At 39.9% G+C, this 13,949-nt stretch overlaps 1 protein-coding gene across 4 annotated transcripts in view; it reads right to left on the reverse strand.

The window, feature by feature from the left end:
• RALGPS2 (Ral GEF with PH domain and SH3 binding motif 2) overlaps positions 1-13,949 on the reverse strand; it is a 173,022-nt gene that overhangs the window by 105,766 nt on the left and 53,307 nt on the right. Inside the window, exon 1 of one of the 4 annotated variants that reach the window (XM_016141196.2) lies at positions 8,996-9,152. The exons of 1 other annotated variant lie outside the window; for it this stretch is intronic. The gene's annotated coding sequence lies outside the window, so the exon portion shown is untranslated. Of the gene's footprint in view, positions 1-3,599; positions 8,383-8,995; positions 9,153-13,949 lie in introns of those variants that run through there. 2 more of the 4 variants (XM_016141200.2, XM_016141198.2) reach the window with 2 other exon arrangements.

The raw sequence follows: 13,949 nt of genomic DNA on the forward strand, positions 1-13,949 counted from the left end.
TCACTAGAAGTCTTTTAGTTCTTTTTAAAGAAGACACATTCTAAACTGTTTGGATTTTCTTCCATCTTCACATACAAATTTTAAATCTAAAGCCCCAAGAAGAGAGGAAACACTGAGAAACTAAAAGTTAGCAACAGTATACATACTCGTCATTTTAATTCTAATCTGGTTCATTTCTAGAGACTGAATAATCTAGTCCCACCTTACCAAATGCAACCTTATTTTTCGCCCCATCCAGTCAACCTTTTGATCCTGTTGCTTTATTTTCAGTCACACTGTTCTCCAACAGGTATGTGTTCTTTCCACCTGAACGAAACACGTTCCTTAAGGACCGCTCCTGCCCTCCCTGAGCCCCCTCTCCCATGAAGTGCACTTCCAACCTGACACATAGCTGCCTGCGGCCTTATGTTATTTACCACGGTTTCATGTCTATTTCATCTCTTACCAAGATGTAAATGACTAAGACTTACATTACCACGATAAACATTCACAAATACTATGCTCACAGAAAAGAGTCAAAAATAAGGTTGACAAAACAAGCAAGGCAAAAGCAGTTTCTAATCCATAAGATACCCTCAAAGTGTTTCTCTTTTAGATGTGCCCTTGACACCCCAGCTTTCAGAGGTACAAGTGAAACTACAGAAGTCTACAAAAAATACAGCAGCAAATCAAAACTGTGAAAGAAAAGCAACAGAGGTTATCCTAATGGCAACTTACAGAATATAAGTTACGTCAGTCAAACACATACTAATCCCCACCTACGAAATCCTAAAATCTATGAAGATTTCAGCACATTCAGAGAAAAGCATCTTAAAAGCAGCAACAGAAAATATAGATGTGTCATGCAAACTAATTCCAGAAGGCCAGGAATGTTCTGGTCAAATCCTGGGAACCTAAATCAGGATTGGAAGCGGTCTAAAGAATAATTTACTCCAGTAACCCTAGACTTCCAGAGCGACTGCAGATACGAGAGGCGGTAGGCTGTGATTACACCTGCTCTTCAAGGTCCCGAAGAGTAAGAGTGAAGATCTGCTTCAGCTAAGCACTCTGCTTACACTTCCTCATTGATCTTTACAATGATCCTAGGAGAGGACACGCTTATGCCTATTTCACAAATAAGGGAAGCTGAATTTTAAAGAAATTAAGTAACTTGCCCAGATTCATCAGAACTTCAAGCACAGGATTGAAACCACTGCCTATGACACACACAAAAAAACTTATTTTAAATTTAACTTTGTAAATTATTTGACTGATTCCAAGAAAACTTGAATACACTATAAGAAATTTAAGACAACATGAAATCGTAGTTTTGACATTCACATTCCTTTCAATGTAAATTAAACTATAGGCTTATACATTTAATTGAAAATGCAACTGATAATTCTTAGACAAGATCCAACCAAAATTAATATTTCTCAAGCAAGCACTTCTGAGTATGTTATTCCTTGTTCGAAACACCATCAGTGGCATCTAACTTTATGACAGTTGGCCAGCCATTTGGATAAAAAGACAGAAGTTAGATCTTGTTAAAATAAATAGGATGAATTAAAGATGAAAAACATTTAAGCCATAAAAATATTAGAAATAAACACAGGTAAATGGCTGTTCCTGTCTTTTGCCCAATGCTTTAAAATTGGGGTGCTTGTATTTTTTTTTTTTACCCATGTTTTTTTACATACTATGGATACAAGTCCTCTGTCAGATCTAAGTATTGCAGGCACTTTTTCGAGTGTGTCACTTGCCTGTTCACTCTCTTACTAGCATCCTTTGATACTACAGAAGTTCTTTAATAAAGAACGATTTATCGACCTTTTCTAGTTAGTACTTTTTGTGAAAACAAATCTTTGCCTACCATCGGGTCATGTAGGTATTTTCCTATGTCTTCTTCTAGAAACTTTATTTTTCACCTTTCATATTATATCTACAGTTGCTTGAAGGAGCACGTTACAAAACTATTTCAGAAAACGTGGGGGGGGCGGAGCTTCACTGCTTATTTTATGAAGCCAGCAAAATGCGTACACATAAACCCCTGATAAATTTATCTACTGATAAATGTAGAGTTTAAAAAACTGTAAGACAATGGCAAACCAAGTTCAGCAGTGTGGGAAGAAAAAAGGGCATGCAACACTGCTAAGCAGGGTTGGACCCAAAAATGCAAACGGGAGATAATCTATTAATGCGATACGTCCTATTAGCAGATTAATGCAGGGAAGACATATGATCATCTCTATGGCTACAGGAAAAAAACACCTGATAAAATCAATATTTACAATATTTAAAAAAAAAAACTCATACAAAAATAAGACCAGAAAGTGTTTCTTAACATTTTACAGTTATCTATCAAAAACATATAGTAAGGTAGGGGAAATAGGGAAAGGTTTGTAAAAAGGTATAAATGTTCAGTTATAAGATGAACAAGGTCTGAAGACAATGTATAATGTGGTAATTATAGTTGATAATGAACACTATATTGTATAAGTGAAATTTGCTAAGAAAACAGAACTGAAATGTTCTCACTAAAATAAGTAAATGTGTGATGTGATGGGTGTGTTAATTAACTCAATGGGGGGGATCCTTTCACAATGTAGATGTGTTATATCATCACATTGTTCACTTTAATTATCTTACAATTTTGTCAATAATACCTCAAAAAGCTGAAAAATATATTTAATAATATCCACTATGTTTTCTCTTTTCTGCACAATGTTCCTTTCTTATTAATGTCTATTTGTGTGTATAATTTACTTATATATTAGTTAGTTAAAATATAAACATATTTAAAGGTAATACTTTTGTCTGTTATTGCTGTATCCCCAGCACCAAGAACTATTCCTGGCACAGAGAAAATGCTCTGCGACCTTTTTTTAGTGAATAAAGAAATGAATGATTTCTAAATCAAAATCCGCATTTGGGAAAAAATTATAGTACTTTCTTTAAACACTGCTGTAGAAAGGAGCAGATAAATAGGCTAAGTTTACATATATAAAAATATACATAAGCATACATATTACTTATGTATGAAAATATTTCTTAGATTACTAAAATAACCACATCTGATTTAAATTAAAAACCTAGAGTAAGATCTATTTAATGATAAGGTCACAGGTAATTCTATTACTCAGGAATAGGGAATTCAGAACCATCTACCTCAAGTGAGCCTAACACTGGCAAGCAATCACACTGTATTTCTCTATTCTATGACTTTTCCACTCCTGGATAGATGATTATGTTCTATTTTCCCCTTTTCTTAAACCTCCAATACCACACTCCCATTCTTCCCTACTCAGCTAATGACCTTGCTTCCCATTCACTACGGTAAACAGAAAACCTCGCTTGAGAACTTCCTTAGGCTACCACTATCCTGTCTCTGTCAACACATTCTGCCTGCTCCCACGCCTCTGGAGATAAACTGACCCTACTCCTAGGAAAGCACAGTAATCCTTCCACCTGGGCACAGATCAGGGGTAAGCAAACCAGAGTCCATGACGCCTCTGGCTGCTTTCATGCCACGAAAGCAAAGCTGAGTAGCAGTAACAGAAACTGTAGAGCCCACAAAGCCTGAACACCGCCTAGCGCTTTAAAGAAAACAACGTGCTGACCTCTATGCTAGGTCTTCTCTCTTCTCATCTAATATGGACACTGCTGGTCCAAAGGGCCCATGAAGTTCCACGCACAAGAAATGAAGTAAGACCTGCACAAGAAGTGTACGAGATCAGGGACACAGCAGACACACTGATGACGAAGAGAAGGTCTTAATGGGGGCAGGTTACATATGAAAGGTGAAGACTGCAGAGCATGACTTTTAACAACCACTTGAAGCCAGAAAATTACAGTGTCATCTCTTCAATTTTCGGTGAAAATTATTTCACCTTGGAATTCTCTACCCAGACCAGCCAAATTATCAACCAGGTGTCAGGATAGGAAAAAAAAAAAAAAAACAAAAGATATTTTTAGCAATACAGACATCTCAAAAAGTTCACCTGCTCAGACACTCTTCCTCGAAAGTTACTGAGGGATGCATTCCACCAAAACAAAGGTGTCGACGGAGAAAGAGGAAGGCATGGACCCAGAGACCACAGGCTCTAAACACAGGAAAAAGGCAGGGGGAAATCGCAGCATCCCGACGAAGTGAGATCTCAAGCCAACGCCATGCAGCAGAAGTGGGGAGCCACAGTGCAGACTGGAGCAAAGGACATGAAGCCCTCCGATTTTTCCAGTTAAAAAAAAAAATCGATCAATTACTTGATGTGTCTGAACATAACGGGACAGGTTCTGGAAAAAAATTAGAAACAAATAGGAAACTAAGCCAAAAACAAAAACAAAGAAAAAATTTTAACTCCAAGAATTACAATCATAGTACACAGCAAGGTTCACTGGTGGACGTATTTGCAAAGTCATAATAAAGTGAATCACGAACACTGAATTAACCAAAAGCGCGACATAACTATACAGGAGATAAATGGAGAGGAAGTTCAAAGTGGTGTAAAAATCCTAAAGCAGACTCATCTTCCACAGTAGGAAGCCAAGAGAGAATACTGAAAATTGAAAAACAAACAGTATTTTAAAATATGGAAGTAAACTTCAAAGAAACAGCCAAAAGCACTGAAAACGGCTGCTGAGAGTAAGGCTTGCGAGGGAAAGTTACATGACCAGGCAGGGTGGGGGGCTGTTTCCCACCATACGGCTTCTAGTACAGTTTTCCTTTTAACTGCACAGCTGTATTATTTAAAAAAACGAATGTGCTTTAAAAAATAAATAAAACTAGTGATTTTCTATCATTTAATACCAATTAATTCACTCACTCCACAATTATTATCTGGATATTGACTATGTGCCGAGTACTTTTCTAGGTGCTAGGATTATAAAAGTGAACCAAATGAAGTCCTTGCCCTCATGAAGCTTACATCCAGAAGGAGGGCAGATAATAAGCAATTAATGTATGTGGTAATGTCAGATAAATTAATGTGAAAAAAAATAAAAGTAAGGGTAGTGTGTGATGGGGATGCTACTTAAATTGAGTTTTCACAAAAGGCTTTCCAGGAATCAATCTAAAAAAAAAAAAACTCTGTTTTGAGAAAAGGTTGTGTAAGTAAACGAACAGAAGGGTATCAATAAAGTTCAAGGTGAGCGCTTCATTTTAAGCCTCTCATGTATCATTCAAGAGCCAGTATCAAAGTTCTCTGCAGTGACACACATTAATTGCCAGGGACCCTCAACCTAAGTCATATGAACACTGCTATTTATACTCTTCCTATATCCCTAACTAGCCGTTACTTATTAAAGTGACTGGGTAAATTTATACTCAAACTTTTTTCTTTCCATAGATGTCCCACATGCCAAATTCTGGTGTTTTATTCCTATTATGTAGTTAAAAGTTTTCTTAAATCATAAGCTCAAGACATTAGTCAAGAAAAATCCCAGATTAACTCCAAGTTACCACAATTTATCACATCTAATCTTCATTCTCTCACAACAGAGGAATCCAAAACCAATGGGAATAACACACATTTAAAGAAACAATTTATAGGGTAATGCAATACATTCACTTTACTCTCCAAGGGGACTTACTCAGGCTGAGGCAGAGTTTCAAGATGTTTGAACTATCTTTTCATCTATAACTGGGTAACTTAAAAAATGCAGTATTCAGACTGAAGCGGCAATTTATCCCAAATACAGCTGTTAAACAATAAAAACCTCATACTCGAAAAATAGAATTGATTTTAAAATGTCTTATTCTCAAAACACTTCTACCATTAAAAGTAACTTCAAACTGTCTTTTACATAGCCAAAAAGCAATACTTTTAAACAGGCCTGAAAGTTTAACAAAAAGAAGAGAAATTCGATTAATTCAATTTCAGTTCACAGTTGAGTTTAAAGTTAAAGCTATGTAGAAAGGTCTGGAGAAGCAGACCAGTCGCTGTGCTGTGCGCTGACCTGCAGCAGTAGCCGGTGCCGCGCTCCCCAAAGTGGAGCAACGCCCAATACACAGCAAGGGCTACAACTCGCGCTTCCGTTCACTGCCTATTGGCCACTTGCGCGCTCCACATCTTCAAAACCCGTTGCCTCATCTAAAAAATGGAATGTATGCTGCCTACAGAGGGTCAGTGTTCATTACTGGCAATCCTGTCAATGAGAAGTACCAAAAATATTTAAATATCTGTAATAGAGTAAAAAAAAAAAAAAAAAAAAAAAAGAAAGCTTTGTGATTTGTAAAGAACTACATCAATATTGGCCCCGTATTTTGTAAAAAAGAAAAGAATCACTTTCAGTCAAACTTTTCTGATTTTAACAACTAATGATTATGAGTCTATGGAATAGTCAGACACTGGTCTGTTCACTCACACACACAGCCAAAAGATGATTTTTTAAAAATTTGGACTTAAAAAATTAGACTCCCTTATAAACAAGTAAGTGCTAATGAGAGAATATTTTTATCAAACATTTCATTTAACTATATAAACCAAAAGAATAAAACTGTTTTAACCACATGTAAACTGTGCATCATCTGGCTTCAGGTAGAATGTGTATTTCTGGTATACTTAGGAACCAGACACCCAAAGTTTATAAACATCGGCACATTTTTAAAACAATACTTAGTGCTATTGTTCACTTATTAATAATTCCCACTATTCTTAGAAGGAAAAACACAAACCATATCCTTAACTCCAAGTAACTCATCACAGGAGTCTTTACTTCTTAAACTAACATTAAACGGTGTTGTCACTGAAGCAGACTATTTACCTACTTGCCCTCTGAGCTCCATCAGGGCACAGACCTGTCTTTTTCTCTGTTGCATCTCCAACATCTAGGCAACTAACTGGTACCAATTAGGCACTCAAAAAATATGTGTAGGATGAGTGAATGAATGAATGCACAAATGAACTTGGTCTCTGGACAAAAGCTTAAGTGCTTTTTAAAGTTGCAACAGAACAATTTCACCTATATATCCTTCATTCACTATAAACAACTGTCAACTATAAAGACATAATACAGTGAAAAAGACATGTACTTAGTAAACACACACACAAATATATTATCCACATGGGTAATAGAAGTACACAAAATAAAAGATTCACAAACCAGTTTTTTAGTTAGATTTTCTCTCAGAAAATTTTGGTGTGTTCTTCCTGATATTAAATATATATCTCAGAAAAGCATGTCGTGATCTTGATAATGCGAACACAATCTTTAAAGTTTTGTTGCAATCTGGAATAATTTAGGCAAAGTGAACAAAATTTCCAGATTCTAAGGGTATTTTGAAAATTCAAGTTCCTTAATTCAGTGAAAGGTGGAATAAATTAGGGGGAAAAAAGTATATCCTAGCATTTCAAAATTGTATTGAATTTTAAAAAGGAAAATAAACTGCTTAAAATAAATTACACAAATTATTTATACAAAAAAAAGCATCTAATGTCCTTATAGTTGATCTTTAAGCTAATAAGACAAGTTATTTTTCAAATTTTTAAAGCCAGATGATAAACTTTATGCCTACAACGCTTGTTAGAGATTATCTTTATTAAAACATTGTTTGGATAAGTTATATCACAATTTTAAAGTCTACAGTAAGATATTCGGCAGTAACAGTAATAAACATTATACGTATGACTCTACTGCACTTGTATAAGCATAATTATCTGAGTAGAACAGGCTTTTATGGCCAGCAAGCTATGGTCTGTGACTGTAATCGTATGCGTGCACGGATCTTAAAGTTTCCCCAAACTCTAATGGTCATTTTCAAAGAGACGTTCAAAACAGTCGATCTGCGGGTGAGTACAAAAACCACCACCAAAATCAACTCAAAAACACTGGTACGAAAACAAGAACTCTCTATAGCAACTACAGCGTTGAAATGTAAAAATCCAGGGCACATAAAAGGTAAAGCTCAATTAACTGCTGTCTAGGTTTCCCACTTTGTGGTCTTAAACACTAGGTATTAGATATTTCTTTTTAGCGCTCTCTTAAAAGAGAAATTTAGTGTTTCTTCGCCCCTCCTCCACAGCTAACATCAGTGCCCTCTCCTCCTCCTCCCTCACCCCTCCCAGTTCAAACAAATTAACATTTGTACTAGGTGCCTCCTATCAGCTCGCAGCTTCTTCCCAAACACGCCCACGTACACAGAAACTGGCCGGAGTCTACACAACACAGAAGAGCTTGGAGGGGGACGCCTGGGGCGGCGAGGAGACAGCCCCGCAAAGGTTTACTTTTCTAGACAGCTCCTCACTCGGGGCTCGGGTTGCTCCCAGCTCACCTCCCGAGCATGGTGTTTAGGTGCCTAACTAATCCGATACCGCAGTGGAATTCCGGATATTTCCAACAGATAGCCCATAGCCCGGCTCTGCAAGTGTTCGATCAGAGCCGTCCGAGCCCTCGCAGTCCGCCCGCTCCCAGGTGTCCAGCCACCCGGCCCGAGGCGAGCGCGGGACCCGCCGCTCCGGGTCCGAAGCTGGCGGGCGACTCGGGCTGCGGGTCGCTCGGCAACAGGTCACCCTGACCGCCGATGCGCGCTCCGTGCGGCGCCGGGCTTCGGGGGCGCCGCGGCCAGGGCCGAGAGGGGGTGTGGCCGGCGGCTCAGTCCCCGCGCCGGCTCACCTGGCGGGAGGCTGGGGCGCAGGCCGGGGGCTTCCGCCGCCAGGGGCGAGCGCCAGGCGAGGCGGGCGCGGGGATCGCGGCCCCGGGACCGGAGGCCGGAGCGGGGACCCCACGGCCGCCTCCTGACTCCGAAAGCGAGCCGCCGAGGGAGGTGCGGCCCCGGGCCCCGGGCGCCCCCCTCCTCCAGCTGGAGCCTGCCGCCCCCGCCCCGCGCCGAGGCCGAGCAGCCCGGGCCCGCGGCCGCGAGTTCAACACGCCGCAGCGCGGGGCCGCCGCCATTCCCCGCGCCGCCGCCGCCGCCGCTGCGACTCCGCGCCGCCCGGGGGGCGCCGCGCACCCACCTTCCCTGCCCTCCCCCGCAGCGCCCGCCCAGGCTCCGCGCCCGGCCCACGCCCAGGGCACCGACCTGTGCAGCCGCCGCCGCGGCCGTGGCCTCGGAGGATGGAACGGCACCGCCGGCCTCACGCTCCGCCGCTAGCGCCGAGGATAGCGCTCGGCGACCCGAGCGATCGGCTGGCCTCTCTCATTCAGCGCCCGCCGCCGCCGCCGCTCGGGGGAGGGGAGTGAGCTGGACCCACCCCGTCCGCCCCGGGCTGGGGGAGGAGAGCCGCGCGGGCGGGGGCGCGCGCCGCGCGGGCGGGGCGGAGCGGCGCGGCGCGCGCGCACCAACCGAGCGCGCTCGCGCCGGCCCCGAGCGCCGCGGCCGCCGGGGTCTTCCCGGCGCGCGCCCGCCCGGCGGCTCCTCCGCCCGGTTGAGCCCAACTGCCGCCCGGCGCCGGTGGTTGCGGCGCGCGCCCGCCAAACGAGGCGGCGGGGAGGGGCTGGAGCGTGGGCAGGTGGGGCAACCCTTACCCGCACCCGCCCTCCGCGGAGAAATCCTCCGTGCTGGCCTCTGCTACAGCACCTCACCTTTAAGGCCGGAGAACAAAGTCTGGAAACACTTGGCCCCCAGATCAAATAAATAGCCTGCCGGCGCCAGTCGTGTTTTTAGAAGTCGCTGCGGACCAGTGAGGAAGCTCCAAAAGTGAAGAGCCACCCCACTGCCGGGGGGGTCGTAAATTATGGTGATCGATACTCTCACACATTGAGATTCCGAGAGTGTTAGAAGTAGGTAGGCCTCTGCCCTTGGCTTAATGAGCAAATGACAGAAATCTGGCAACTCCTGGGTCTCAGATTGATGAGCTGCAGGTGAATGGTATTTTCACATCAGTGCACAAACGAGATTCTAAAATATTAAATATTTCCTGTGAATGAAAAAGGAATGGATTTGGTATAAATCGTAGAAGGGTGTTGTTTGCGAGAATGCACTATAGGGGGTGGCCTACTTAAAATTAGCACCATTTGATGCCGTGTGACTATAAATGGAAGTTTTTAAGTGAGCCACCTTTGTATACAGTGTCATTAGATCATTTGCAAAATAATGATTATTTGCTAACCTGCAGCTCTTTCACTAAGGCATTATACAGTAGCATGTGGAAGAAATACTGTGTACTAGCATTGGGTATAAAACATGAACAAAATTGTTCTCATTTGGTTTCTTTTCTTTCTTTTAATAACCACTAAACAGAACTGATTAATCTTTTATATTGAAGAACGCTAATTATTTTTTCCTTTGCCTTGTGTTATAGTTCTTTAGGGAAGCTGGGATGCCTTTCAACCCTCTTAAATAGGGTTACTTCTCTAAATCCGAAAAAACAAGGATAAGCAAAGTTCATGGTTTTCTATTCCATTTTCTTTTCAAAGTCCTGACAACAATCATGATGAAATCACTTGCAGAATAGAGGAACTAATAGGAGAATTAAAAAAAACTAAACTTTCAAATGAGAAGACAAAAAAAGGAAAACAGACTATTGGTTAAAAAAAAAAAAAAGTGGGGAACTGTATTATATATACAGGAAGTTTTCCCATAGGTGTTAATTGTTTCAAGTCCCAAAGAAACAACAGGCAAACAGAATTAGCCTGTGGAGGAAAAAACCTATTTATCAAGTTGGGTAAATGTTTAGGTTTTTTTTTAAGCGTTAGTAAGAGATTAAGGAAAAGGTAATTGGTTGTGTGCCAACAATAATACATACAACAATTAGACATATATTTATGTATTATAATGGGCTATTTCTTGAGTATACCCCATTATTCCTGCTCTTAAGAAGTAGGAAAACCGAGAAACAACAGGGAATTCTATTTTGTATAAATGTCTTGCAATTACTTTAAACTTGAATTAGGGTTTCATAAAAGCAAACAAACCTATGTTCCAGCATCTGCCAATAATTTTCACATTTTACTGTAAGAGCAGTGAAGTTTCATTTGGACCTTGAAGAGAAAAAGCTATGCAACTCATGCAGTTAGGCCATGGATATACTAAATTCTTATACATTCTGAATTTCTGAGTTTGGAATAATTCCTCAAAATCTGTTTCTCATGTTGATAACATGTAAAATAATACTTTTAATAACCTTTAAAGTTGTGGAAATTCAAATTTCTGAAGTTGGTAAAATTAAGAATTTGTATGAAAAATACAAGAAAAAGTTGATTTTCAATGTCTTTTTGTTATAGCTTGGAAATTATTTTAGAAAGTCAGTGTCCCTTCCCATTCATTGATATGCAAATAAAAGAATGGCTTTTTGTACTTAAAGAGGGACCAGCTGTGTAATTTCCTTATTGGAGAAACTTTTATCACAGTTAAATTCTGTAGGTTGCTTTATGTATTCCACTTGCTATTGCCAAAAGACAAAAAATATGCAGTCTTAGTATAACAAAAAGTACTAATGTACAAAATAGAAATGCCATTATATAAAATAGAAATCAATAAGAATTCAATATGCTTAAAAGTCATTTCAAAGGAATCACCATTATGTAGCACTTTTATTACTATTCATCAAAATTATTTCCAAGTCCTAGGTCAAGGAACTAATGTAGACGTAAAACAAGCAGTTTCAAAGACAAGAGACCACCACTGCAAAAAAAAACAACTCATTTCATTACAGCTCTCAAAACAAAATCAAATTGGCATATAAGAGAGCACATTATTTCAGTAATACCCAATACTACAAGTGACACAATTTTCAGGAATAACATATACCTCTATTTCAACTTTCATCTCTTCAGATATATATATTGGCTGGACATTTCAAAAAAAAATTTCAGTTATGTTTTCAATATTCTGCTTTAAAATATAGGCAAAGTAGCATACCCGAAATACGGTTTGTGGGGAAGGGAGCACAGGGGGACTTAGAAGACACAGACAGAGGATGTGGTTGTGTGACACCAAGGTACAAGGAGAGCCTGCCATGATTTTCAATCAAGCGAGACATGCCACAGATATTAAGATACCAAGAGCAAAGGTAATCACCAGTCCATTTAAATATGAGCATCAACTTCCAAAAGGCATAAGGCCTTAATTTATGAGTGAGCTGTTTCTCACAAGAGCAACCCTGTGTAGGGCAGAGATCAGCAAGGACATGTTTACTTAGTGATGATTAATGTTCCCTTGGGGCAACTCTGGGGTAGACCAGCTAGTGTACAAATAAATCTTGGCATGAACTAATCCTTTTCAATACTAACTCTAAAGACAATTGCAGTAATGCCTCATTTAACTTACAAGATAAGGAAAAGGGGCAGTGAGGGCTTGAATGTAATTAGATATTCTGTACAACCGAGATTTTCATCTTAAAGCACTAGAAATAGTTTAATGTAAACCACTTGTATTGATTTTTTTTTCTGAAATATCACCAGTTTCTCTGCCTCAAACTCATAAAACACAGTAAAGCTTAACCTATTCCTAATGACCCAAAGGTGCCTTAAAAACAAAAAGTATAATTCCAAGACGACCCCAATCACCATGGCCTACTCTGTTGGTGCATGCCGTGGAGTCCCATTCATCTGGACGGCCCGCATCACTGCTCTCCCTGCCGTCCCTTGTTGCTGCACCTCGGTTGTAGCACTGCCTGCTCTAAGACAGTCTAGCACTGTCTTAGCACGGTACCCTGGAAACCAAGTAACCGATATTTTTTACTATAGGTATAAAATACAAGTAAAGAACCTCTGAAAATGCTAAAACAACTCTGATATTTCGGTGCATTTACTTTGTATAAAACCCATTTGCCTACTTTCATATTTTCCTCTATATTTTGGGTACTTGAGTTTACCAGATAAGTAAATTCTTTTGACATTCTACTTCCCTGAAAAATTTTAGGCATTGCTCTTCGTATTTAAAGGAAAGTGAGGATCTTTGTAAATAATGTTCATCATAGCAGTTTATATGTCCTGCATTCAAAATAAGGTTAGATTTTTTTCTTAAAACCAGGAATTCATAAATCCATACCAATAATAAAGTGATAAAATGAATAGAGAATAAGGGAATAAGGGAGTACTCTTGCTTATGGTAGAATGTTGAAAGCCAAGAGGAAATATGGAGAGAGAGCTAGAGTTGGACAATCATTTTGCAACCACTGTGGCAAAGACAGGGTAAGACAAGAACCATCAATGGATGCAAAACGTTGGGAGAAATTTTAATGAGGAACAGGATATTTGCATCATCTTGGACTTCTTCCCATAGACTTTCTATTAGATAGAGGAAAACTGTATTTAAAACTGGGGAAGTTGGATAAAACCTTAACCAGGTAATCAAAATTAACATCACCAATGAGGGGCAGACGGACATCGTTTGCCTCAAGACGTGATGCCCAGAGGACACAACATCTAATGAGGAAATGAGAAAATCTAATGAGGAATCTAATGAAGAAATATCACATAAATCCCCAATGAGGAATGTTATGCTGTTGTTTTTTTAATTGGTGGGGGCTGGGGGAGAGGGAGGGCTGTATTCTTCAAAAATGTCAATGCCATGAAAGAAAAAGACTGTGAAGATATTCCAGCTCAAGAGCCATTAAACTAAAAGCATAATGAGATACTAGATGGATCCCTGACTGGAGGGGGAAAAATTCTATAAAGCACATTATTGGGTTAATGGGAAAACAGATGGTAGATTGAATGAAGGATTGTATCAGTGTTAAAATCGCTAAAATTGGTAACTGTACTGTGGTTCTGTCCCTAAATACTGCAGTATTTAGAAGTAAAGGACTAGAATGTATGTATGGTTGAGAAAAAAGAGAAAAATATACATATGTATATAAAACAAGTAAGTAAAATGTTAACGGTTAGGTGACTCTGGGTAAAGAATATTTGGTAACTTCTATAAATTTGAAATTTTTCCAAATAAAAAGCTTTTTTAAAAAAAGAATGTTAGAATTTCAAAAAAGCAGCAGCAGAAGTAAGCAATCCACAGACAATAACATAATTATTTTAAATGCCCACCCTAAGGTTCTACTTCCATCTCTACAACGGCTCAGCTTCTATCACTTTTC

Source organism: Rousettus aegyptiacus, unplaced genomic scaffold, assembly GCF_014176215.1.
Source record: "Rousettus aegyptiacus isolate mRouAeg1 unplaced genomic scaffold, mRouAeg1.p scaffold_m13_p_17, whole genome shotgun sequence".
Lineage (NCBI taxonomy): Eukaryota > Metazoa > Chordata > Mammalia > Chiroptera > Pteropodidae > Rousettus > Rousettus aegyptiacus.